This window comes from Manis javanica, chromosome 4 (assembly GCF_040802235.1).
Source record: "Manis javanica isolate MJ-LG chromosome 4, MJ_LKY, whole genome shotgun sequence".
In the NCBI taxonomy this organism is placed as follows: Eukaryota; Metazoa; Chordata; class Mammalia; order Pholidota; family Manidae; genus Manis; species Manis javanica.
Window position 1 is genome coordinate 119196058 of NC_133159.1, and position 24485 is coordinate 119220542.

The following is a 24485-nucleotide window of genomic DNA, read 5'->3' on the forward strand; positions in this document are numbered from 1 at the left end:
CCTTTGACTGATTTTGGTTTTTACAGGTTTTTTGCCCCAGGATTTCCTTTCCCCGGACTTCTACCCCATTATTAGGTTCAGTCATGTGCACCAGAATTTCTTCTGATTCAGGCCAGTTTGAGTGGTTGCAACCCTGGGGTGGGAGTGGGGGGGAGGTGGAATATTTTCCCTGCCCGGGGCAAAATACCTTTGAACCAAAATCAGTTGAAGAGACAAATAAAGTGGAAGAAATCCGTTTATTCCCTACAAACAGTCGTCCACTTCTGCTCGCCTCGTGTCTCTCATGACCCAGCAGCAGAGTAAGGGACCCCACCCAAACTCTCAGGTCCACATATGCTCTCAGTCCCCCATGTAATTACTATTTGGTATGGAGGTGGACTACTTCTTTCCACCCCTTGGCAACACCTATTGATATGGAGATGCACTAAGGTCAAGCTAGAGATTCTAGAAATAATTGCAATTTTACCCATAGTGGTACTTTCTGTTATCATAAAAAGTGAAGTCATGTAGATGAACACTTCTGATTATGCCATGAGAAAAATAAGTTCATTGAGCCAAAAGAGTCCAGTGTCAGTTGCTTAGTTTGGCAACATGCAGACAGAAACTTGGGAATGAATGTATTTTGCATATATTTAGATTTGCATTACCAAATCTTGTACACAGATTGAATCAGTAGGTCTGTTTCTCTGGCCACTGACTGGCTCTAAGTTCTAGGATCTGCATGGAGCACTAGATGGAGGTCCAGACACTGAACTGTAGGCTTGAGTCCATCTGTAACTGAGCATAGTGTCTTGTTTGTATATTTGTGATTTCTCTACTTTTCCCAACAGTTAAAAAAAGAGAGTGAGGCTAAACATGGTGCAAGCTTGAGTGAAATAAGAAGGATCCCTTTATGTGCAGGGAGACTGCACATTTTCAGTGTCAATTCTACCACGACCACCACCTTCCAAGGTCTGAGCATCTCCCTCGGTGGTGTTTCTGTGTGAAAGACCCATGCCCCCCATTAGTGCTAAGTCAGCAGTGATTTAGAGTTTAAGTGTATTTTATTACAAGAGATTTACAGGTAAACAGCTAAATCACAGGGCTTAATCTACCCCTTCCTCTGGCTTTTCACTCCTGCTCTGCATAACTCTAGCTAGACCACCTGAATCCCTGTCCTTCAGCTGAACTGGGAGCACAAGCCCCTCCCAGCCCCACTTGGATGTGCTTTCCTTTCCGGCCTTTTTTGGTTTATGGCTCAGCTCATGGATTGCATTCTGCTTAACCCTGGGAGTCGGCATTAGCATTAGGAGGAAGGGGTGGTGAGCAGAGAATCTTTGATGCAAACAGGCAGAGACCATGTCAGAAAAAGCCTTGTGCATTACTCTAAACAATTTTGAAGTCATTTTTAGAGAAATTTTATGATTTAATCAAAATATTAGTTAAGGTGACACTAATCAAAATATTAGTTAAGATAACCAACTTATAAACAAATAATCCCTGACATTTCCATGGATTAACAAAACAAAGCTTTATTTTTTCTTCATGGTACATGCCAATGAGGGTGTTTCTGGTTGGGTGGTTTTCCTCCCAGAAAGGATTCAGGGACCAAGGCTCCTAAAACTTGCAGATCCCGGGGCTCACACATAGCTCCTAGGGTTGCAATAGATGGCGAGAGTCCATCTGAGAATTTTACCAGTATTTAACCATTTCAGCCCAGAGAACACGCACACCCATGTCATTTCTGCTCATTCTCCCCTGGCAAGAGCTAATCGTTTGGCTCAACATAAAGACAAGGGGTACTGGGATATGTAGCTACTGGTTTTTCAGGCAGCCACTCCCCTGCAACAATGCAGCACAATGAAAGGGAAACACCAGTCTCTGGAGGTCAGTTATGTATCTCTGACAGGAGCAAGGAGAAGTCCTGAGTAGGTTAACGCTTTGGAATGGCCTTTCCTGGTTGCAGAGTGGAGGATGGATTGAAGGAAAGGAAGAGTAGACAGAGGGAGCAGTGCAGAGGCTGGGCTCCCATCCAGGGGACAAATGCCAGGAGTCACCTGCTGCTTACTACAGCTTGGATGGAAAAGGGAAAGGTAGTCAAGAAACACCGAGGAGATGGCACCCCAGATCTTGCCCCCAAATTCAGAGTGGTATTCATAACGGGGAGCCAAGAGCAGCATGACTCACTCTTCTGACCTGAGATACCACCCACAGGTTGGCAGAGGCACTGAGTTGGGAGTCCAGGAGGAAGAGGGGTTTTGTTGGTAGTGAGGAGTGAGGAGACAATCCAGGTGTGGAATTAGAGGTGTGAAGTTCTATTATATAAAATCACTTGGGGTTGAACTTGGGTGGAGCTGGCTTTCTGCTGCCCCAGTGCCTTCATTTTTTCTCTGGCCCCTACTATTTTCTTTCTGATCAGTCACCTCTGACTCATTATTATTAATCTATCTTCCCCCAAACTCACTTTTGTTTTCCTAACTGCATGATTGAACTTTACATATTTTTTCTTTAATTATAAAAATATCATATGCTAATTGTAGAAAATTTTGGACTTTCAGTCAAGATGCAAGACATAGCAAGCTCAGCATTTTCCTCTTTCAGCCCGGTCACTCAATCCACATGCATTTGATTTAACAATGTGTCAATTAAAGAAAACATATTGACATGAAACTGAGAAAAGTTTCAGCATCTAGAATCAGAGAGACTATACTCCACTATTCAGCCCCCAGAGGAGTCTATGCCTTAGTGGACAGAGATTTCATTCCCTGTGGAGCAAAGACTAGAACCTCCTTAATCCCAGAAGGAGACCTATAAATCTCTACCACTGGCCCAGGGTCTGGACCTAGAAATGAGGCACACCCATTACCATGGGTGGAAACAGAGTTACCCGCGAGAAGCTGGAACCCTGAGCTGTGCCGCATGTACGGTGAGATATGAACTCTCATTGCACACTGAAACAGAGCCCTATGTGCAGAAACAGCTTATGTCCAGGTGCAGACATAGTGACCTTCTCAAGGCTGAGGCAGAGAAAACATTGCAAAATCTCTTTACCCATCAATCCAGAATGTCTTCATAATCTAGTTCCCAGGCTAGATTTTGGCTGAACATGAATTCATGGTCAAGAATTACAAAACGCACAAGGAAACACTCAGTCCTAATGGAGATTCAGCAGACGAGAAGCCAAATAATATACCCAAGGAACTAGAAAGAATCCAAACAATATTAAATCAACATGGTAAAATTGTCTAAAAAAATAAAGAAGTGAATCTTCTATGCAATAATAAGAAATGACCATTTGCAAAATAGTTTTAAGAGAACAAAGGAGAAATCCTGCATGGAAAAAAGATAACCAATATAATTTAAAACTTAGAATTTTATCGAGAAGAACATAACTTACTTAAATGCAGAGTTTCTTCTGTCTGCTCTGTTTAGTGTTTAAGCCTTAGCACTTAGAACAGTACCTGATATATGTACAAATGCTTTATGAACGAATGTGTGAATAAATAAATAGGCGGGCTAAATAGAATTGGCAGAGGAAAAGAACTGAATTGAAAGCTAGAACTAAAACACCACACAGAGAAAATACAAAAAGGCATGACATTTTAAGAAAGAAAAGAAGGAAGGGAGGGAGGGAGGGAGGGAGGGAGGGGAGGGGAGGAAGATATTTAAGACCTAGACAAGAGAAAGTAGTTTTCCAACATGGTTTTAAAAGGGATTCCAGAAAAACACAATAGAACAAATGAGGCAGTGGCAATATTCAAAGAGATGCTCTTCAGTAAGCTTCCAGTATTTAAAATGTATAAAGAATTCCTAAAAAATTAATGGAAGTAAACATTCAAAGAGAAAAATGGCAAAGCTATTAGGAGGCAATTCAATGAAAAAGACCCAAAAGGTTAATTAACATGTGGAAAAATGCTCAGGCCCATTAGTGATCTTGAAAACAGCAATTAGATACCATATCCATCCCATAAGATTGGAAATATATAACCTGATAACATCAAGCATGGGAAAACAGCAACTTTTATACATTGCAGGAAGGAGTATAATTTGAAACAATTAATTTTGACGTTAACTAGTATAACTAAAGATGTTCAATCTACATGACAAAATTTGTTTCTGGTTTCTTCCTACCCAAAATTCTCACATACAAGGTAACATGTACAGCAAAATTGACCGTCACATTGTTTGTAATAGTGAAATGTACAAACAGGCCAACTGCTTGTCAGTGAGGGAATCTACAATGAAATGGCAGTTTATTTATACCATTGTATTGTTATAACAGCAAGCAAAATGTACTAGACTTGCACATGTCGACAGGAATAATTTCAAAGACACATGATGAATGAAAAAAAATGCAGCCAGGAAAGTTGTATTATGATACAAAACAATACTATACATAGTTTAAGGAGACATGGATTTGTAGTAAATATATAAAAACATGCATGAGAATGATACACATATGCTTAAAGATAGTGGGTGTCCCTAGGGAGGTAGAGGGGGTGAGAGTGGGAGGGAATGGGCAGAGAAACAAAGTGGGGAGTGAGATTTTAACTCTAGTTATACAGACTTCAAAAATATACAAATGGAAAAATGTATACTCTAAAACTCAGTTTTACTATTGGTTATGTCTTCTTGTGTCTTTTACATGTTTAAAAATTCAAAATAACTTGCTAAAGAATGAAAGCAAAATAAAAACATTTTCAGATCAGTAAATATTAAGAGAATTTACAACTGAGGAACCATTGCTGGCGTAAGTGGATTTATAAACTTTAGTAAAAAAAAAATGGAAAGTGATGTATAAGAAGCAATGTTGGACAAAAAACATTACAAATCATGTTGGAAATTTTCAATAACTATGGACAGTAAAAAATATATTGGTCATTACCATGAATTATTTTTTGTTGTAAAGCAAAACATAAGTAAAGTACTAGATAAAAATTATCTGAAAGATGGGAGAATGGAAGCGGGTAAAGAATGAAGCACCCTTATTAATTTGCTCAGAGAAAGGATCGAGATATTAAGTTCGGACTTTGTTAGCAAAGCATGAAGGTCACTACAGACATCAGAAACTTCAGGGTGACCGCTAAAAGCATACAGATACGATGTAGGATTTCCAAATCAGTGGAAAGAAAGAGGGAACTATTAAAAGGTTTTATTACATCAGCTGAAGGCAAAGAGTATAAAAAACAAACCAAGACAAGCACGTTCATAGAAAATGTAAACTAAAAATTGTGAAGTCATCAAAGTAAATGTGAGGAGATTTAATTCGCACATCAGTGTGACTCTCAGTTTTCACTAAGAAAAAAAGAGTATTATGCTACTTATGAGAGGCATCTCGCCCCTGTTTAAAAACTCTACCTGAAGTTCTAATATAAAAGAACAGAAGAACATGCCACACGAAGACAAATTAAGAAAGCAAACAAAAACAACAAAATTCCACCATTATAGGCAGCAACGATAAAACAGAAAGAAGCAAAAGAAGAGGAAATTGGTGTAGCGATAATAGTAGCATCAAATAATATTGAAGACAAACTAAAAACACTAAGGACTAGAGAAGGGAAAACATACCGCCAACTGCTGGTAATAATTACTAATATTATCTGTATATATTCCTCCAAAATTAGAATTGTATTAAATATGTTTTAAATATTTGTCTCAGTCATTTACTGATATTCAGCATGTCATCATTTCTGGAGATTCTTCAGTACTACAATGTCCCCTCTTTCCCATCACATGGATGGTCGACAATTTATGTATTAGCTTTTGTTGTTGGATGGTAAGACCCTTTCTAATTTTTTGCTGATATAAGTAACAATGTAATTAATGAACACTGTCTTGCATAAATCTGCATGTAGTTTTCTGCATGGTTTTACATTTATCTTTAGCTGAGTATAAGGAGCTAAATATATGTGGGTGGAAAATTATTTATTCTTCAGTGTCTTTAGTCGACCCCTGTGATGAATGGCACAGCAGGGTTTGGTTTGTTTAGATATGGACACAAACTTGATTTATTAAGTGGTAGTGCCCAGCAAGAGCCAGCGGAACCATCTGGGTCCTTGCTGCTAAGAGCTGGCTGGGTGCTTGGTCAGCTATCAGGTCAAGATCTCCGTGGATACAGAGATGGAGGCACAGAATCCCTGTCCTTTTAAAGCCCGTGCACATCTCAGTGGACAACATGCAAGCAGACATCAAGAGCTATGTGACAACTGCTATAAAGGAGCACTTGAGTGTAGCTTTTCAGACTTTGATTTATTTTAAATCAGGAGCAGAAGTTGCTAAAAAAATAATAATAATTGAATTATTGATAGTACTGATCAATAAATAAGGAACACTAAGTATCAGATGTACTCCTGTATATTTGTATTCTTCAGAAACATTCTTTCAATTTAATGCTTCACGATTACTACAGCTTCTCAAAGAGCAGCCTGTGCCTAATCCCTGGTCCTCATCGAATCCATCCGCACAATGCGTAAGGGGTTGAGGGCAGCAGGGCCCTGAGGGCCCTGAGCCCTGCACAGCTCACTGGACCGTGCAGGAACCAGCCCTGTGGAACGGGTGCCCCAGGGACCTCGCTCTGCAACCCATTTTATGAAGGTTTAGTCTGCCTCCTGCCCTTACCCTTCTGAGAATAGTCACGGCTCACCAATGACACATTTGATATTTTGCTGATGATCTAGTTCCAGGAAGTGTTGAGACCAAACTAGGATATCAAGAAAAGACACAGACAGTTATTACCACAGTGAATTTTTACAGCAAACACATTGACTGAAAACCAGGCACACGATGGAAAAAGCAAGTGGTGCCAGCCATGGCTTCATCACAAAACATGCCCTGAAATGTGGTCCCCACACTTAGACCTGCCTGCCAGAAATGTGGGCAGCTCCTGCCAATTGTTGGAGGAGACATGTACACACAATGAAGAGAACTGAATTAACTGTAACCTAATACCATCAGTCCCAGTGTTTTTGATGCATTGAGCAGTGATGGAAATTGGCAAGTAGATGTTGGGGATCTCAAGGAAATAGTAATATCCCAGTAATGTTTGATAAACTAAAAGCAAGTCAGTGATCAACCTGCAAGTATTTGTGAGTGTTGGCTATCACTGGCCTGAAAGAGAAAGTACATGTTGGACAATACTGGGATGTCAGGTTAGGGGATACAGCTAGAGGCTAGGGAATTCTGAAAACCAGTGCAGCTGAAGAAGTGATGCCACAACAGTCTATATTGAGCCTGAACTGATTAGCTTGCCAGGCAAGGAGAGCTGAATTACTCTGGAGCAGGTTCAGCAGATCTCCCTGTATTTGTGTGTGGGCATGAATAGGCAAAGGAGGGTCCCAAAACAGTGTTCATTAGTGGCAAAGGGAATTGAAAAGTCTTCCTTGGGACTGACTATTCTTACAGCGTGAGGTCCCTGGGGCATCCATTCCACAAGGCTGGTTCCCACAAGGTCCAGCTGAGCTGTGCATGACTCAGGCAGGCTTAGGGTAATGCTACACTCAATCCCTTATGCACTGTGCAGGGACCAAGCAAAGGTTCCTTTTAGTATCCATGGGTAATAGGGAGCTACTGAAGACTCTTGAGAAGGGGAACAAATGATCAACATAGTATTTTAACAATATGACCAACCTGATAACCCAAATATGTACCTTTCATCCATCAAAAAGATATGACTAGTCTGATACTGATGTCAATTTCAGGAATGACTTTGGCTTGCTTTACCCAATTTCCATTCCCTGGTCATGTTTTTGAGCAATAATTTTATTTCAGGATCTGCGACTGCATTTGAAAATGGATCCTCCTCACTGTAGACAGTATTCTAGAATTCCAGTTTAGAAACTAGAGGCATCGGGTCCACTCCTAAGCATCTATCAGTTCCTCTTTTCTGCGGACGAAAAGCGGAAGCTAGCAGGCTGCTCCTCTCCTAAGGACCCTGTGGGCTGGAACAACTGCAGGAATGGTGAGAGAAGTGGTGGAGGCCCGGGCATCTGATCCCGGAGGGCTGGGTCCCAGGGCATGAAGCTGAAGGGAGACGACGGAGGACAAAGACAGGGATCGCGGAGACACTGGCCAACCTGGCGAGTCCGAGGGCATTGCAGGCGGGTGTGGGGCCGGGGCAGGGTGTCTGCGATTAACACCTGGGTTTTAAGAAGCTCCAGAGGGTTCCAGCTTCACTCCAAGGCCTGGGGCAGGGCTGAATCATGACTTGGGTGCATACTTTTATTTAGACTGGAATGAACACTTCTTCAAAGAAGCCTTGCATTCCTCTGGCGTGCCCAAGATCTGGCAACGTTGACTGACGGGATCCTCAGGGCATATCAGTCACATTTTATTTTAAAAAACTCTTCCACAGTCCAAAACCGAAGGAGATTCAAGGTCAAGGCGGTTTCTACAGCTTCAAAACGTACAGGTCCCGCTTCCCCCTCCCTTTGCCCCTCCCCCTCGCCTCAGCTCGGGCCTGCTGGAAGTTCAAGGGCTGCGGGTCCTTACTGCGCGCTGTTGCTGCTCACGCCGCATCGCGTGCTCGGGCTTCCCCCCTCCTCTGGGGACTGCTGCGCTGAGGAGCCTGCTTCCTTTCAGGGGAGCCGCATCTCCTCGATAGTTGCAAATCTAAACCATACCAGAACACGAGTTTATAAACACATCGAAGCCAGCCGAATAAGGGTTTCCCACCAGAGATAAAAGTGACAGAGAGGTTTTTCCACATCTGCCCTGGCGGGGCGCCGGCTCTGCTCGGATGGGCGTGCTGGAGGCCTGGCTGGAACGGGTCTGCAGGGATGCGCCTGCCTGCAGGAGCCCCCAGAGGAGCTAGGCCTGTCACCCAGCCCCTGCCCTGTGGCAGCACCCCGGGAGATGAGTTCTGAATGGAGAGTTCGAAGTCTTGTGATTGCACGCCATCCACAACAATTTGGGAGCAAATTACTATTTATTTTATTTTACCACCTTTACTGAATGGTACAATTTACATACCATAAAATATGCCTATTTTCAGTATGCAGTGAGGTGAGTCTTGACAAAAGTGTGTCTCTGTTACTGCTACCGTAATGAAGATGGAGAACACTTCCATGTCCCCCGATCCTGTGCAGGGTGCCCCTGCCCCGCCTCCAGCCCCTGTAGATCACTGTCTGCCTTTTCTAGAACTTCATGCAAATAGAATCCTACATGGGCCAGGTGTCCAGCTTCTTCAGCTCATCCTTATTCATGTATGTTCTTGCAGATAACAGTAAGGGGTTCCTTTGTTCAATTCTAAGTAGTTTTTCACGGTGAAGATATACCGAAATTTTTACCTGTTGATGGTCAGTTGAGTTGTTTCCAGTCGGGAACTATTACTGAAAAAAGCTGCTATGAATATTCATGTGCAGGCTTTAGTGCACACATTTTCATGTCCTTTGGGTAAATGCCTAAGCTGGAAATGCTGGGTCAGATACTAAGTGTATCTTTAACTTTCTAAGAACTGCTAACTGTTCTCCAAAGTGATTGTACTCATCAGCAATGTATGAATGTATGAATGTTCCCGTTGTTCCTATGCTCACAACACTTGGTATTATCAGCTCTTTTTTCCTGTTAGCTACCAGCATTGTGAGTTTAAGTTGTATTTTCCTGATGCCTAATCATGTTGAGCATCATTTTATGTTCTTCTTGACCATTCATATCACTTGTTTTCTGAAGTGTCTCTTTAAATCTTTGAGATAAGTCACTTATATGAAACCTTGGATATAATGGGAAGACTCTAGATCGAGGGCCAGAGGACTAGGGTTTGAATCTTGGCCTGTAAATAGCTGTGTGACTTCAGTAAGTGATTCCCAAACTGTAGGCATCAGTTTCTGACCTTTATGATGAAGAAAAATGACTAGATATCTTTTCCGCTCCAGATTCTGCGACTACAATCTCCCTTTCTTCATTATAAGGTAGGCCTGTCTCTGGCGGGGCTCAAAGAAACAGTCGCAGAATGTGAAAATGGAAAGGGACATGGGAGATCTCATCCTGCTCCTGCTCTATTCAGATGTCAAAAGAGTTTAATGTGGCCAACATTATACAAGTATGTAATGCTACAAATGCAGCTGTCCCAGTTCCTCCAGCTCTAGGAACTTTACATAAGGGTTTGAGAAATAGACGTGTACGCTGCCACCGATTTCAGAGAAAATCCCCTGGGAGTAAAAACTGTGCAGCATGATTTTGTTTTGTTTTGTTTTCTTCACCCAAATGAGGAGATATTCATTTGCACCCCTGGCATTCATGTGAGCAATACAGGGCAGTTAATATGAGCGACCTGGAGGGTCCTGAGCCCAGGGTCTGCTGGGGGAAGATGCTGTGCCCTGGTTTTGCAGGTGCATTCACATTAAGACACAAACCCGGCATCCTCAGCCCAGGCAGCTTGTTTATAGAGCTGTGATGGCTATAAACATTGTCACGCAAATTGCATTTACACTCTGGTCTATAGAATGAGTTTTGTAAACTGACAAGTACTTAGGGGCCAGAGTCTATTCCTCTGTAATTAAGGCACACCATTCCCATGGGTGTTAATGTTTATAGAAGACTAGTTAACCTTGCACAGGATCTGGGATCATGGGGCCGTGCGTGCCATTCAGCTGCAGAGCTCAAGAATGTATTTGCATGCTGGCAAGGTATACTGTCGCAGAGCGGACAATCTCAGCTTGTTCTCAGGGCCAGGGCAAGCCCCTCGACCTGATTTGCATGGCCTCAAGTCCCTTGATTGCTCGACCAAGGCCTGGAACTTCACTTTCCCTGAACAACCCCAATTTAATGGACTGTGATGATTGGTCTTACACTGTAACTCTGTTCTGTTACTTGAGCAAACCATGTAGTTACACATTCGTTTGTAACTTTCCAAGACCCCCTAGGAAAGAAGGAGCCATTGTAAACCTTTGAAACAGAACCCAGACATGCTGAGAGCCTTGGAGATTGTTTCCAGTAACACGAAACTGCTTTTCATTATGCACTCAACGGGCTACAAAGAGGGGCAAGAAGACATGGTGCTTTTGTTCCAAAAGTTTACAATCTATAGTTGTTGGTAGACAAGGCAGGCATACATGAAAAATTCAATAAAATCCAAGAGGGTATGGGTTAAATCTCTGCTGGAGTGTGTAGAAGTTAGTCCATGAGAGATTCAGAAATGGGCGAGATTGCTGTGACCTGACTAAATGCAAGAAAACTTCAGGAAGGAGAAAGGGTTGGAAATGGCCCCTGATGGACACTGGGGCTTGGGAAGAGAGTGGATCAAAGCAAGGAAGTGTGTGGAGTGTTCAGTTTAGAGAGAAGAGAGGCCCAACTGAAGCAGAGCAGAGCTGTGAAGCCAGGGATGGAAAGCATGGGTCCTGTCCAGTTCTTGAAAGCCAGCAGATGCTGGGCACAGAAGAGAGACATAAAGGTAACTGTATGTTGTTTGTTCAGTACCCTCCGATGTCTTCTTAACGCACTCACAGTAGAAACCAAAGTCTTAAAAATAGCCCTACACTGTGTGCCCCCCATGTCCCATTGCCTCCCTGATGTCTCTCCGTTGCTCACCCCACTCCAGCTATAGCACCTTTCCTGTTCATGTAACACTGGGGGCAACTTTCCACCATGGCACTTTTGCACTTTCTGTTCCCTCTACCAGCAATGCTTTTCCCACTGTTTCCATATGGCTCTCTAACCCACCACCCTTCTTTTACTTAAGTGTCCTTCTCTAATAACTCTGTTTAAAATGGCAACCTCACCTTCGGCTCTTTCTATCCACTCTGTCGGGGTATTTTTCCAGAGGCATTTCATCATCTAACGTCTTAGGTGTATTTTTATTTTGTTTATTATGTCTCTTCCTCCACTAGAATGTAAATTCATGAGGACACAGGATTTTGCCTGTGTTGTTCCTTGATGCATCCCCTGTGCCTAAAGTGATACCCAGAGACTCAATATATAATTTCCCAGTGAACAAGTGAGTAAGTGATTTTTAAGAGCTCTGACAGGATACAGGAGCTGTCATAGGCACACCAGGACACACATGTGCAGCAGGACGCAAATTCACAGTACCAGCACGAAACTAGAGGAAGATGTGTCCTTTCAGTGGCTGTCCTTATCAGCAGATCAGGGCCAGTTTAAGTTAGTGCACCTTTGTTGCGAGCAACAGAAGTTAAATCTGGCTAAGGGTAGTTTACGGAAAGGAACAAGAGCTCTCAGGATTGACAGCGTCCAGAAGACCAGGCTAGGAAGTGGGGAAGGGTGCATGCAGCCCTGGAAAGCACATCATGTAACGGGGACTGCGTGGCCAGGAGGCTGCCACTGAGTGGAAGGAATGCTCCACTCAGAATTAAATTCCTCTCCTCAAGAATTAAATTCAATGAGGGAGATTCCAGTTGACCTGGCTTGGGTCACATGCCTGCCCCCATCCCTCTTCATAAAGATTTACTATATTTTGGCTGCTCAGCCTCCATTGTCTTTTCCTAATATCCTTCACCAGTCTCTTTCTGAGTGATTTTTTTCCCCTACAAGATAGAGTTTGGTGTGATCTAATCAAGAATCTCTCCTCTGCCAAGGATATGAACTTGCTTTCTTTTCTATGATTTCACTCAGGAGATATAACCTGGGGAAATTGAAAAGGGGTTTCATTATAGGCATCTTCAAGAGTTTAACATAATGAAAATAACTTTGAAGTACATCAGACATTGCTTTTTACAAAACACTTCTACATATATTGTCTCATTTGAATCATAACATTTCTGTAAGGTAGTTGTTACTATCCTCATTTTATAGATGTGCAAACTGAAGCTTGGAGAAAATAAACTGAAGCAATTTAATTCAAATTCATCATGCCAGGACCATTTCAATATTAAATTCTGTTACAATGGCAGCCCACATTTATGAGCACTTGCTCTGTATTAAGCACCATTATGCACATTACATGTATTAACAGAATTAAGTCTCACAAAAGCACAATGAAGTGTGTACTAATATTCTAGTTAGTAGATAAGCAGGCTGGGGTTGGTCTATGTACCTTGCCCAAGGTGACAGATTTATTATGTGCTGGAACCAGGCTCCTAGCCCTGAGTCTGTGCCCTGAATACTAAGCCATACTGCCTCTAAAGTTTATTAAATAAATGTCAAAGGATGTACATGACATCAGCAATGAACAATTACTTTCAGCCCAATTTCTGGAAAACACTTGCTCCTGTGACTCAAATTCAAGGATTCCAAAGATGTACAGTGACAAATCCATAGTGGTCAGTTAATAAATATAAGGTGAATGAATGAATGAATTCACTCACAGACTTTTGGCAGCAAGAGGCTTTGTTTCTCAAGCAACTCAGATTCTAGGACTGGAGAAGGAAGTTTCATTATGATTGTGTTGGTACATTTGATTTTCTACCCATTTGCTGAGTACAAAAGAAGAGACAAGTCCCTTTCATTTCTTCCTTCTGTTATGCTGGGTCCTGAGGCACAACGTGCTTCAGAAAGGCATAGAATACTTTCATTCTCAGGTATCTTGCATGATGTGATCTTGCTGAGTTAATTTTTATCAAGTAGGGAAAAGTCTTCTGATTTGGAAAAAACCTAGCAGGACGTCCTGCACCATTGGGTAGACCTATGTGCCACCTTCGGAAGCTCATGCTAATGAGTTTTACCATCTGTGGGCGTCCTTTGCTTATGAATCCCGATGTGAGGAAGAGACATTTATTTTTATTTTTTTAAGCAGTTAGATTTTTGTTCTTTTGAACATCACATTAAATTGGCCATGAGACCCAGGATGGTACAATTGAGTGATAAGAGGTCTGAAGTATTAAATGAAAATCTAGGAGATAGTCATGAGAAACAAATTTATTGGCATGGAGTGCTCACCAGCTGTGTATGTCAGGCTCTGTACTGGACTCCAAGGAGGCAGACACTATCCTTACCTCTTGAGCTTGCTGCTAGCTTGTTGCTTGTGTTTCAAAGAGGTCTGTGTATAAAGTGTACATTTGGGGGAATATCTTTTGGGGAAAGTGCCAACAGAGTGAACTTACTCCAGAACTACCTGATAAGGAAGTCAGAAAACCAATAAATAAGCTGTGGTGAGTATGTGTCCGTGAGAAGCTGAGGGTCTGCAGGGTGGTACTCATGGGAAGGAGAAATGAGGACAAAGTGAAAGATGCTAAGCAAAGACAGCGGCTCTCCACCACCCAAATCCTTTAGTGGATATTTGATATCAGGTAGGCCTGCAAGAAGGCTGCACAAAGAACCAGACATGTATGGCCACACACCTGACTGGTGCACAGTAGGTAATCAAACAAACATTTGGATCATTACATCTTTGAGGGCTATAAATGTACTAAAGCACTCATGAATGCACTATATAATCAGTCATAGCTTTCAAAAGTCCCATCTCAAAGAGTAATCAGATTTCAAGCAGATAAAATTGCTGATAACTGGATAGATTGCAGAGGAAAGCTGAAATGTTCAAGGTTCCCAGCTCTATCCTATCCTAATCATTCTCAAAAGACTCAAAGAAGGAGTATTTCAGCAGCTACTTGAAAGACAGGATCAAGTCATTTAGCTCCATTCAGATTAAGTACCAAACATCACTTTAAAAACAGCAAATCCATAGCTTCAGTGTGGTTTACAGCTTGACCATGTTCCTTTACTTGTCCTTGGATATAAACCAGCTTCAGCAGGTATTTCTTTGTGCTGAAGGACTGGGATGAAGATCTGAGGGAAATAAAGGAAAGAATTTTGGTAAGATGGGTGCTGCCATCAGTGAGGTCAGAGAGTACTAATTCTGACTCAAGATTTCCAAGAATTTTAAATTTTTACATGCCATGAGTAAGACCATTGATTGTAAATCTCAGTCATTAAGCTTTTCATATGCAAATGTACAGTTTGAGTCTGAGAGTTACTCTGTATCACCAGGTTCATACACTGGTTACAAATAATCATCAGTAAGAACAAAGGATTTTGGTCATAATGTTCAAGGACAGTTTTATTCCAAATACGGCATTGGGTTTATTCTTGGAAAAACACATGAATTTAACTTGGTGAAAGAAGCCCAATGAGAGTCCCATATTTTATGAGTAAACCATTCCATTCCCCAGCCCAGCAGTTTCACACCTCCGCGGGCCCTCTAAACATCAACAAAAACTCTGAGGAGTTGATGGAAAAATGGTGTTAAGTCTCATGTTGTTTCAGGAATTTCCCAATATGCACTAAATTAACTTTGGGGCCATATGAGGCTGAGTGGTAGGAAATCGCTCCATTGGACACAGATGGCAGGCCTAATGTTCCCAACAGCTGTTGCACACACATGAAATCAGATTGGGATTAACACTTACCTTCAGAGTGGTCACACCCGGATGGGATGGCTTCTCTGTAATATACACCAAACTCAGCTTATGCCTCTGAAACCACATGACCTCCCAGGCCTTGGGAACATTTGATCCAGGAAATCTGAACCTAGGCAGAATCATAAAGCATCAGGTACACGTTAAGCAGGAATTTATCTGCTTTTTGTCTGAAGTGGCCTCACATCGATCCAGCTTTTGTCTGACTTGAAGTGAAATATTTATAGGCAAGCTGCTTTCTAAGACAGCGTTACAGACCCATTCAGGTTTGGTGTGAAATGTCTCTGCCCATTGACCACCTGCTGAAACCCAAATTCCAAGCGCAACCAGACCCAAGCTCACTTGTGTCTCCGCGAGTTTCAGCCCTGATACCAGGTGGTAGCCAAAGCAGAATTTACAGTGAAATCTAGTTGACATGCCAGTGTAACTGGTCATTGGCAAACATATTAGATTTATCGAATTTGTGATAAGTTCAGATCTTCAAAATATTCTCTTTGGAAGAGTACAATTACTATAGCAAGGTGCAATTTTACAAATTCTGAAATTCTCTTTGATAATATTTTCAGAACTGAGGCTCATTCATTCAATGGGACTTCCAAATGCATCCTTGGAGGGTAGATTTCATTTTTAGAAATAACGAAAGGGTCATTCAGAGCTAAACCTGATGATGTAGGAAGTAGATCAAGTTGGGTGATATCCATTTATGCCAAAAAGAGGTGTGACTTTTAATGAACAAGGTAGATTTTTATTGTATGACTTAGACATATGGTCTTACGGAAGTTCCAAATTTTTTTTTTTTAGTAATGCCTATATTGTAGCAATTTGAATGTTTAAACTCTGAAATATTTGCTTAACAATATTTTGCTACCTACCATTAATGAGGGCAAACATACAGAAAGATGTCAGAAACCCTTCCTCTGAGGCTAATCTCAAAACTGAACGATTCCAAATTCTCAGGGCCTAATGCTGAGCTCTTCACTTTTTAGTATTATTTAGTCAAGTTTCTACATTTTCCTTACTTTCCTGTCTTTTTAAAGAGCTACTAACCAGCTTCAAATGCCCTTCTTTTATTCCTTTTCATTATCCCAATGCTTATGGTTCATCGTTTGTAACAAAGCCAGAAAGACCAGCAGCTAAAATCCGACTGAAGCTTGTTTCTCTCTCATTCCAGGCAAGTACTCTCAGTCCAGGGCTGATCTGGTGCCTCCAAAGTTTGGAGTCCCAGGACCCTTGGTCTTTCCTTCACCCACAGCTTCATCAGCTGCTCCAGCCCCTGCGCACACCCCCATGCCAGCCAATGGATAAAGAAGGGAGAGAAATCACTTTTCTCTCAAGAATACAGCCTGGAGGTTATATTCACCACTTAATCACTTCTGTTTAAATTCTTCTGGCCAGAATCAAGCTGAAAGTAAGGCTGGGAAACATAGTTTAACTCCTAACCACTTATCCAGAGAAAATGTGTGATTTTGTTATTAAAGTGAAACAGAAAGAATCATATTGGAGAAAATAAGCAGCGTCTAACACACAGTCTCTCACACAAAAAGGCATAATTCCTATGTCTTGAGGAATGAGAGGAAGGGAGATGTCCACATTGAAGATAAGAAATGCGGCCAAAAGACAGTCACAAGATGACGGGAGCAAAGTGTGTGGGGCATCTGGCTGAGGCAGGAAAGAGATGGTCAGGATGGGTTTGTGAAAGGGAATTTTCCTCAGGAAATCCCAAAACTAATTAGACTGACTGGATGGGCACAGTCTGTTGGCATTCTGATGAGAAAGGAGAAACAATCCCAGAAAACTAGTTAACACAGGGATTTCTAGGCTCGAGCTCTCCCCCATTACAAGAGAAGATTCCCAGTTTTGAAATACCAAACTTCCAGTCCTCAGAGCAGAAGCCCATCCAACATGTTTTTCAATAAATAGTAACAGAATAGTTACTATTTGAACAAATAGTTAAAAATGGTTACTATTTTAGCAAATAGTAACACATAGTAACAGACCAGAAAGAGATGGTGGTTAAGGGAGAGAATAATTCAAGAGCACATGGGGTTGCTAGGAAACAAGTTGGAGGGAATCGTTAAGTCCCTGTAGCACTTATTTGGCAAATGCTTTATAGCCAGCACTCTAATTATGCTGCTAAGTGAAAAGAGCATTTAATAGACTCAAGATCAAGACATTCCACAGCATCAGGCCCCATCACCACATTATGCCACTTGATGTCTCAATACAGGGAATATCACTTGGCTGTAAGGCAAGGTTTCTCTCCTCTGGTATCAGGACCTTAATGCGTATAAGAACATCCCTTCCATTGCTAAGATTCTCCAAGTCAAATTGTACCCACAAGCCCAGAACATTAGGCTGGCAGTTGTCCTCAGCATATAAGTATTGATAATCAATATTGCATGTGTTTTAGAGAACACTTGGAAATTAAAATCATGAGAGTCAGTCCTTGATGATACTCCTCAGCAAACCTCAGTAGAAGTGTAGAGAAGAGTAAGTCAAAGTTGGTAAAGAGATACATAAAATCTATCTTCTCTCAAATACTACTGAAAAGTCAATTGACATGAAGATTTTCTAGAGAGCTGCAATTCAAAACTCAATTTTTCAGAAAGCTGACCAATAATCAAGTGGTGGCAGAGCATCATCCTATCTAGGATACCCCAAATTCTGTCAACGGAGAAACTTCAAAAGAGGAGGAGGATGAATAGGAGGAGGCGTCGTCGTCAAGGAAGACAATTTTAACAGAGTTGGGAAAGACAGGGTGCCAGCAGTGAGTTAGCAAACCAGAAATGTTTAGGAATTCTTAAATGATACAAAGCAGATAGAATTATATCTAGTTTATATAAACAATAACTGAATGAAGAAACCGCAGCTCAGGACACATGCAAAAGGAGCCTTCTTTCAGGGAAGAAGCAGTGCTGAAAGATGGTGAAGCCAGGGGACGGTCACAGAAGCAGAAGAACCTGAGCTGTTCAACAGCTCCATCCGGAAAAGTTTCTCTTTCCTCTTTTCTCCTCTGTGCTAATCCTCGGAGGTAAGGGTGTCAGGGACAGAAAATCCACAAAAAGCCCCAGCATACAGTAGACCCAGGAGACATAGGGAATCCCTAGACACCTAAAGGCAAACCAGGACTCCCCCGCCAGCAGTGTTAGGGTTAATGGCTAAAGGATAACAGTATTCTCTTCAGAGATTTCTTTTCTGATTGACAGTGACATTCTTGTACAACTCTGCAAATATACTAAACACCACTGAATAGATCTCTTTAAGTAGGTGCATTGTATGGTACGTGAATCAGATCCCAATAAAGCTGTGAAGGAAGGAGGGAAGGAACGAAGGAGAGAAGGAGGGAAGGAAGGAAGGAGAAGGAAGGAAGGAAGGAAGGAAGGAGGAAGGGAGGGAGGGAGGGAGGGGAAAGAAAAAGGAGAGAAAGAAAAAAAAATCCTGAGTGAACTAGTAATAGAAGAAAACTTCCAAATCACATACGGAGTAACCATCAGAAAACCACAATGAATAACAAATTCAGTTCCCATTAAGATATGATTAAAAGTAGGATGTCAGCTCCCATATGAGATACTTACTGCACAGTCACATCAATGCATTAAGAGAAAGAAAAGTAGAAATCTAAATACTAGGAGAGAGAGGAAGAAACACTGTCAATATTTGCAGAGGATAATATTATCTATTTAACGAATTTAGGAGAATCTGCCAAAAACCAATAGGCCAACAGAAGGGGTCAGCAGAGTAGACGGGTATGACATCAACACGAATTTCCCATACACCAGCATCAACTGGCTAGGAAACATTTCAGGAAAAAGCATGTCACTCGCCATACCTACAAGAAACATAAAACACCTAAAACTAGTAAGTAAGACCCATATACACAAAACTATCAAATAGCACCATGGAACATACCAGAAGAATTAAATAAATGAAGAGATACATCATTCACTGGACAAGAGGACTTTAGATTGTTAAAATTGAAATTCTGCTCAAATCAATATACATATTCAAATCATCTAAATCACTTTGGAGTTTTATGGAAGGCAAAGAGCTAAATCTAACATTCATAAGGAAGAGAGGATGTGCAAGAAAATTGTTGAGGAAAGAGGGAGACATGTCCTGTGCTGTATGAGCTTTAGAGAACTTGCTGATTCTGAAGAGCTGCTTCCCTTGAATGCTCAGATCTTACTTGGATCTTTTAGAAAGAGAATTTATTCATGTATTACTTGTAATACATACTGCCACTTATCTTCCTTCTCAAAATACTTGTCTGGAATTTTTTCATATCAAAATCGTGACACGTTAACTTCTGAGATAATGCATTACTAATGATTTGAGCTGGGGAGAAAAAGAAAAGAGCATCTTTATGAACAAGAGACATGAAAAGCAGTCAAAATGAACTAAAGAAACTCTTCAAAAAAGCAGTGTGTGACTTTCTACGTTCATTCCTCCCTCTGAAATCCAAGGAAGTCACCTGGAGCTGTTTGGAATGGCCTGTCTTATCAGCACCACACATGATGGTCAATGTCAGTTCAGGGCTGTAAAAGGGTTGGAATACTTTTACAAAACTGGATACTTTTGGTCAAAAATCTTACAACATTCCCCTGCCTCATTAGCCCAGATGCCAGCAGGTGCTGGACATTTAAGTAACTCACCAAGCAGGCTAAGCCCTTCTATTTTATTTGAAACAGATGCACAACAAGACCTTAGGAGGAAAATAGATTTCTTGGTTTATGATATTACCTCTTGTATACACATTCACAAGAAATGAAGTATGAATAAGTAATAAATGTAAGTGGTACGTATTTCCCAAACCATTCTGTTTAGACTTCTGTTATCACACTTGTCTGCAATTATTTTAATTATTTGTTTACATGGACCAGCTTAGGACCAGCCAAATCATAGACACTTCATAAATATTTGTTGAAGAGATGAAAAAAAAACTGGGGGGAGAAATTCCCCCTGTCATGAGACACTCTGTCCATAAGACAACAGAACCATTATCTAATCAGTACATTTGCACTTATTTTCAATCTGCTACTTGAAGATGGGTTTCTGTTTAAAATCATGTGCGGTCACTCAGGATCCCTCAAGCACTGACACTTGGGTGCCCTGCCCAGGTCACCGTTCTGAGATTTGACAACATCCAGAGGGCCTGTTATCTCTGAACCTCTGTTCCCTTCAACTGTCTACACAAGGGACGTCTGGACTCAGAGCACCAGCATCCTCCACTGAGGGACAAAATGCAAGACTGTCCACACACTGGCCTCATGGGGAGGTCATTGTCCCCACCGCCTTCTCTCAGGGCCCTCCGTGAAAATGTGCATGGTACCTTCTGATTTCTCATTCACCTACTTTCAGTTTCATTTCGGTTCCTAGTACAATTACCCTGAGGTCCTTAGAGGTCCTGCTCTGAGCCTGTGTTCCTTTCCTCCCAGGCTCATTTACACTGATTTCCCTGCTCAGCCGCTTCATTCCTGAACTCATTAACCCCCGCTGCAGTCCCGGGTACAAACAGGGCTCCTTCAGTTAACATTCCACAAACAAATTTCTTTAGAAGTGAACTCCTGCCTTCCAGTTGAAAATTGTTTCCAGTATCCCATTAAAATACCTTTTAAAGCAGGAAGGGGAGGCAGGGAAACTAGCAGTTCTATAAACCAAAACTGACGAGCAGCAGAATGTAAGGCTCCGGGTGGAATCTCTCCCAACCAGGCAAATGGAGCAGCATCTGGAGAATTCCATTCACAGGACACTCTTTCAATAGCATCTCTCCTCTCCAGCTTCCTATCATCTCACCAGAAAGAAGTGCCTTCTAAGCCACCACATACCTTAAAAGAACTCATTACTGGTTCTTCACTAAACAAACACACATCACCAGATAAATGTTTATTTGCTTAGCCAAGGGTTCACAAATAATAATAATAGCCATTATTGTTATTGTTATTATTATTTGGCAAACTTATTTTCAGCTACTACATTCAGACGGATGGACACTATCATTTTCAAATATAAAAGTACTTCCAGGCGTCAGCAACCTCTTAGGTCTTAAGAGCCCTCAGTGAGGCAGATAATTCCTGGCAGGCCGAAGGCACAGACAGGGAAAAAGGAAAAGAGGAAGGAGCAAAGCTTAAGGAATAGAAAACAGGACACCATTTTCTTACTTGGATCTGACCACTGGACCCTAGCACATTTTGCAGAAATTCTCAAGCTTTTGGCTTGGTGTAAGGAGTCTGCTTGGGATCAGATTCTACTTCCCCTCGGCCTCTCCTCTGCCTCCCTCTGCTCTGGGACCTCTTTGCCCCCTGCTCCCGCTATTGACCCCCACCCCAGCCACACTGCCCTCCTGCCTTACTGTTCCACCAACATGCCGCCTACCTCAGGGCCTGTGCACTTGCCCCTGCCTCTGCTAAGAACACTTTCCTTCCCAGATATCCATGTGACTTGCTTCATTCACATCAGTTATTAGCCCCAGCCTCCCTACTCTCTCGCACTGCTTCACCCTCCCCTCCCTCCCCTCCTTACTTCTCTTCACAGCAGTCTCTCACTGCAGGCCTTCGCATATGTGAGGAAGCATGTATGCATGTTCACGTGTACGTATTTTGTCTGTTTTCCCTAGACTGTAGTTCTAAGCAGGCAAGGACGCTGGATTATTCTCTGCTGATTCCTTGCCTGAGATCATGCCTGCCATTTAACAAATACTTATTAAATTAATGAATACATCGGTAATGGGAGGAAAAGGATTTCATGACTGCTTTAAGAAATCTATCCAAATCACAGTCCCATGAAATTGACAGTTTGACAGCCCCTTGCCAATCTAACTTTTACTCCAGTCCTATGTGTACTAGTGAATAATGTATTTTACAAATATCAAGTCAACATACACAGAAAATCAGCAGGTATAAAGAGGCATATATGCGTTCCTGTATTATTCCTAATACATCCATTTCCCTTCCATCACAAAACCACAGGTATGAAAAACAGCTGAACTCATGACATTGGAACAGATGGGAAGAGAAAATACCACAATATAAATCAAGAATTTGGTTTACAAAGACAGAGCATAAAAAGAGATTCAGAAAACAGTGCGGGAAGCTCCAAATCGGTGGTGGCAAGCCTATAGGGGTCAGGAAGGGAACCTAAAGTGAAGCAGCATGAGATGAAACAGTAGGGAATGGTGGGGTCTGTGGGAAACTGGAGAGCACATGGAAGGAAGCAAATGACTACTACTCAGCTCCAGGCCTTTGCTGATATGTTGGAAATGTCGCATCACCAAATAGTCCAATATTGCAAGAGGAAATTGAATCCAATTTTTATGTGAAATCACATGGAAATTAATTTTTTAAAAATCAAGCACTGAGCCTGGGCAACTCTTCTAGAGGATCAGGTCCATGGGCCACCAATTTACAATTTCTGCTCTGTTCTAATAAATGAAATACAACCAGGCCTAGAGATGGGGAGATGGGACTTTTGGGTTTAAGTGATACTTAGGTTTAGGAGAGCTCAGGAGTTCATTGAATTCAGTGTGGCCCACTATTAAAGAGGAATAACACCTACCTCAGACACTTTGTCTTCCATGAAGAGAAATTCCATGAATTTCCTTTTTATTATTTGGCACACTTACTCAACAACTGTAACTTCCCACAGAAATATTGTAAGCATACAATCTCTGTGCATATCATAAATTTGCAGCTCAATTTATTTTCACAAATTGAACACACCCATGTAATAAGCACCAGATCAAGAAGCAGAAATTCCTTGAATCCCAGCATCCTCCTTCAAGACCCTTCCCAACCTACCAATTCCAAAAGATAACCTGTATCATGACTTCTGTGTAGATTGGTTTTGCCTGTGTCATACTTCATATTGATGGAACCACATGGCCTGTGTGCTGTGGTCTGGCTTATTTCACTCACATTATGTTTGTGAGATTTGGCCACACTTGTAGTTGTACGTGGCCCAATCTTACTTCTCTACAGTATTCTGTTGTATGACTATTGTACAATTTCTGCGTCCATTCCATTTAGGTAGATACTGCAGTTTTCACATTTTGACATTGCAAATAATGCTGCTAGGAATCTTCTGGTATATAATTTTTTGTGAATCCTTGTGAGCATTCATGTTGGCTATATTTCTATGAATCAAACTGTTAAATCATAGAGTATGAACATAATTAGCCTTAGTTGATACTATGAAACGTTTTGCACAGCAATTGTATCATGAGAAGTTCTATCAAGTTACCTTTCAACTAGCACTGTTGCTCTATATTCTTGCAAACTCTTGGTTTGTCCTCCTTGTCATTTTAACAACACTGGGAAGTGTGCTGTAGTGGTAACACATAATGATTTTAATTTGCATTTCCTTTTTGGCTAATGAAGTAGAGCATTTTTTCTATAACTAGTGGCCATTTGGACACCCCTTTTCATGAACCATCTAGTCAAGTCTTTTGTGTATTTTTCTATTGGGTTTTCTGGCCTTTTCTCAATGATTCACAGAACTTATTTTTATTTTTCTAGCTAAAAGTCTTTTGTTGAAGGGACATGAAGTGAGGGGGATAGAAAAAGAGAGAGAGAATTTCTTTTCATTTTATTGGCTGCCATTTCATCATTTTTATGGTCTTTTTAAAAAAGTACTTGATTTTTAGAATAGTTCCATCTATGTTTTTTCTCCTTTAAGGCTAGCACATTTTGTATTCTGGTTAAAAAAAAAAAGACCTTTTCCTACACCAAGATCACAAAGGTGTTCTCCTGAGTTGCTTTTTCCTAAAAGCTTTATTGTTTTACCTTTCACATTTAAACCCATAATCCATCTGGAACAGATTTTTGTGTATGGTATGAGTTAGGGGCCATGATAGTTTTCTTTTCCCATATGGCTACCCAAGTGACCCAGCACCATATTTTGAAAGACCACCTTTTCCTCACGATTATTTTTAAATTTTCATACTGCTGACTCATGTTGAACTGTGGTCATCCAAACAGTACAGCTGCTTTTCATAAGGCCTGCATTAAAGCAGGACTCCCTCTTCCTCCATATATTGCACAAGTGTTTAATATCTGCATTTGTTTGTTTTACATACACAGGGAATTTGATGTTTATTTCCAACAAATCTTCTCTTATTTTTTTCAACCTATTTTCTACTGATCATGAAAGTTACAAATTGCGTGTCACCATTCGATTTGCTTGCTGGGTCCAACAGGCTTAATTAAGGCT

The 24485-nt window shown here is 41.4% G+C and overlaps 1 long non-coding RNA gene across 1 annotated transcript in view; it reads right to left on the bottom strand.

The window, feature by feature from the left end:
* Positions 1-10962: 10962 nt before the first annotated feature.
* LOC108396727 (uncharacterized) overlaps positions 10963-24485 on the bottom strand; it is a 67403-nt gene continuing 53880 nt past the window's right edge. The window contains exons 4-5 of the long non-coding RNA XR_001853008.3: positions 15273-15393; positions 10963-14652 (exon numbers count right to left, since the gene is read on the bottom strand). This is a non-coding gene — a long non-coding RNA (uncharacterized lncRNA). The remainder of the gene's footprint in view (positions 14653-15272; positions 15394-24485) is intronic.